General features: G+C 43.2%; 1 pseudogene; it reads left to right on the top strand.

The window, feature by feature from the left end:
- Nucleotides 1–2,030: 2,030 nt before the first annotated feature.
- Nucleotides 2,031–3,166, top strand: LOC136648349 (ubiquitin carboxyl-terminal hydrolase isozyme L3 pseudogene; annotated as a pseudogene).
- Nucleotides 3,167–3,369: the final 203 nt, after the last annotated feature.

The following is a 3,369-nucleotide window of genomic DNA, read 5'->3' as shown; positions in this document are numbered from 1 at the left end:
GAATTGTAGAACGGCCACTTTGGGGAGTAAGGCGGGGTATAAATAAAGTTGTTAATAATAATAATAATAAATAACTCTGTTGATGTTGAAGAAGATAATGAAGAAGAAAGGATCAAAAGTAGATTTCACTACCTATGAATTCCTCTCCCAAAGGTGTTTCTTGGTAGCAAGCAATTGGCCCCAGCTAGCCAAAAATACACTGCTGTTATTGGTGCAGAATATTCTAGCCAAAAAATTCTAACCAGAATATGCAGCTCTCATTGGCTGGAAGCATAATGCAGACACCTGTACTTTTCCATACTGAACACTTAAACAGTTTTATGAATTTTAACTATTTATTTTCTTTTTCTGTAAAAATTACATCCAGGATGAAGAAACAGTGCTATAGGATGCAGCACTCTGGAAGGTATAACTTATCCATCACATTTATTCGCTCATTTACTGAACACAGATTCAGCCCACAAGAGAGTGGCTTTTGTAAGTTGTTAAAAATGGCAAATAATCAAAACAGAAAAAAGGTGAGTTTTTCTCTGACCTTGATGGCTTCTCTTCCTCATCCTGCCCTCAGGGCAATTTGTGGAAGGGCTGTTGCCAGAGGTTGGACAGTTTAGGCACTGGCTGAGGATGCAAGCCAGGATCCAAGTACTCCTGAGGGCCCTCCCAGCCTACCCCAACACCCAACTTCATCATCGTGGAGTGGTGTGACACATCCAGAGGAGCATGTCACAGTCACTGCCTTGATTGTCTGGGGGAAGGGTTCACATGAGTCTTTCTCATGTTTTTCCTTCTTCTTCCACTCTTTGGCTACTGGACTTGGTAGCCAAGTCCTTACCTTGGCAAGGTAAGCTGGGAATGGCAATGATGAGTGCTGAGCATGCAGGGGGAGAGCCTGATCATGGGGGTCTGTTCATTCACCAAGTGTGTGTTAAAGGGCCTTTCCTGTGGTGTGCTCCAAGGTTTGATTCAAGCTTGTTCCACATCTGGTTTGTTGTTCTAGCCTCTGTGAGGGGTAGAGGGCCAGTCCTAGCTGGAGGAGCAGCAGCAAATGGAGATGACCATGCTGACACTCCCAACTCCACCACAACTCCACAAAGGTAGCATTTATTACTATTCCATGTGAAAGAGGCATCGTTGAAGCTTATCTAAAGTTACGCAGTATGTTTGGTGGATGAAGTTCTAAGTGGGGAACATAGTTCATGCTCTGAACATCTCCACAACACAGAGTTCAGTGCAGGTTGGCACTTCCATGTTTCTACATGGGAGTAGTCAAGAAGGAGTGGTCAGCTTGTGTGCACTAGATATGCACATGAACATATTTATGGAGCAGTTCAGAAATGGTGCAAGAATTGAGATCCCCTTTACATGTGCTTTGGGCTCTCTTGCTCCTTCTCCTCTTTTACTTTCAGTGGGCAGCTCAAGAGATGGGGGGAGAAGGGTAGGCAAGGGACCCAAAGGAGGAATGGCATGGGAGTGACAAAGGGCTGCATGCCATCTCGGTACCAATGCATTTTAAAATAAATGCACCATCTCTTGGGAAGGACTTGGCCAATTTAAAACTGCTATGAATTATTGAACCATCCAGGTAACAGACTGATTTCCTTTTTACATTATCTTTCTGAGAGCGCTTTCAGATGCAATCTCTGATTTTATATTTAAAGAATCTGACCTTTTTATTGGCCCCATATCAGCCAAGTTGGCGTTTGATTTGTATACAAGCTGTCATGAACAGTAAAAAGATATTTGTTTTCAAAGTGTGTTTTCACTGATATAAATTCCATTATCTGTACAACTTGCAGAACTAGGCTAAAACTGAAAAACAGTTGGTCAGATGAAACTTGTCCAAGACTTACTCTGTGTATTACAGAGAGGAAAAATATGTATCAAATGTTTGAACACACAAGAGAGGGAGGATTGAGAAGACAATCCCTCCTTTATTCCTTTCCTTCAGGTCATTGACCATGAAACCTCACCATTAGCTCTCCCTGAAGGGGAACCCTGATGTCATGGACCACCTTGTCAGACAGCTATGGATGCATCCCAGCTGGCCACTAGTAGCAGTATATGAACTACTTAGCATAGTTCCAACTACCTTTTCTATTCTGCTCCTCATCATTTTGTAACAGAAAAGTACAAAAAGATCTCAATGGAAGAAGAAAAGTCAAAAGTTCAGGTACAAGAACTCAGACCTTCAGTATGTTTTATAAAGAAAATGTTTGGCAATGCTTATGAAACATTTGGCCTTATTCATTCTGTTGCAAATGAAAGGACTAATTTTGGTCTGAAAAGGGCTCATCTCCAAAACAATTCCTGGATGATTTGGTCTTCATGAGCTCTGAAGAGGGAGTTAAATATCTAGAAGCCTACAAAGTAATGTGTGGTACTCATGAATCCAGTACTTATGGAGGTCAGGTGAAAGAGGCACCAAATGTAGATGAGAAGGCAGATCTTCACTTTATTGCATAGTAAATGTTTGTGTACAAATTGGATGGACAGAAACCTTTCTTGATGCACCATGGGCAATCAAATGATGACGTATTTCTACTAGATGTACTAGAAGTACACAGACTCAATCCACTGATTCAGTGTCACGGTTCCTTTCATTTTATCTCATTATTCTTTTCCTGTATGTGCATGCCCTAACACACACTCTCCTCTTTCTTACCACCTCCACATACAGCAACTCTATCGATGCAGGGTTCCTGCCTCTCTCTGGTTCTTTTCTCCCAAACAGACTGGACCTGCCTCTGAAACAGACTGGGCCTGCCTCCTCTTCTGTTGTCTTCCATTTTCTCCACCCAGCCTGTACAGAGGAAGAGATCTGGGAAGAGGATCACAGGGCAGGGTTTGGCGGATAAGGCAGGCCCTCACTGTTGGCATCACACTCCCTATCCAGGATTACTCACATGTAGGAAGGAAAGCAAACAAGAAGAGGATTGTCATGGTGGTACACTACCTCCTCCTCCTCCTCCTCCAGCCCTGCTGTCACCACTATAATCTTCTTCTCTCTTGCGAGAAGGAGAATGAATGGGATGTGGATCACAGTGGCAACAGTGCTAGAGACGAAGGCAGAGTATCACTGCTTCAGTCTTCTTCTAGCTTGCTTTCGTGTCCTTGTGGAAAGCAGAGCAAGCAGGAAATGGATCATGCTGGCAGGATGAGCAACTAGGATGAGCAACCAGGTGAGTGATGGGCCAGTGAAGGTGGCAAACAGTTATGGGGTGCAGGACAGCTCCTGCCAGTTTTCTGCATTCCGCAGCCCACTGCCCAGTGTGCAGCCCAGTTTATGTACGAAATTAATGGAACATGGTCCAGATTAATTAAGATTAATACAGTTGTTCTAGCAGTAGTTTATTCTTAAATGGGAATGAA

Source organism: Tiliqua scincoides, chromosome 4 (assembly GCF_035046505.1).
Source record: "Tiliqua scincoides isolate rTilSci1 chromosome 4, rTilSci1.hap2, whole genome shotgun sequence".
Classification (NCBI taxonomy): Eukaryota; Metazoa; Chordata; class Lepidosauria; order Squamata; family Scincidae; genus Tiliqua; species Tiliqua scincoides.
This window is presented reverse-complemented; position numbering and strand designations above follow the sequence as displayed.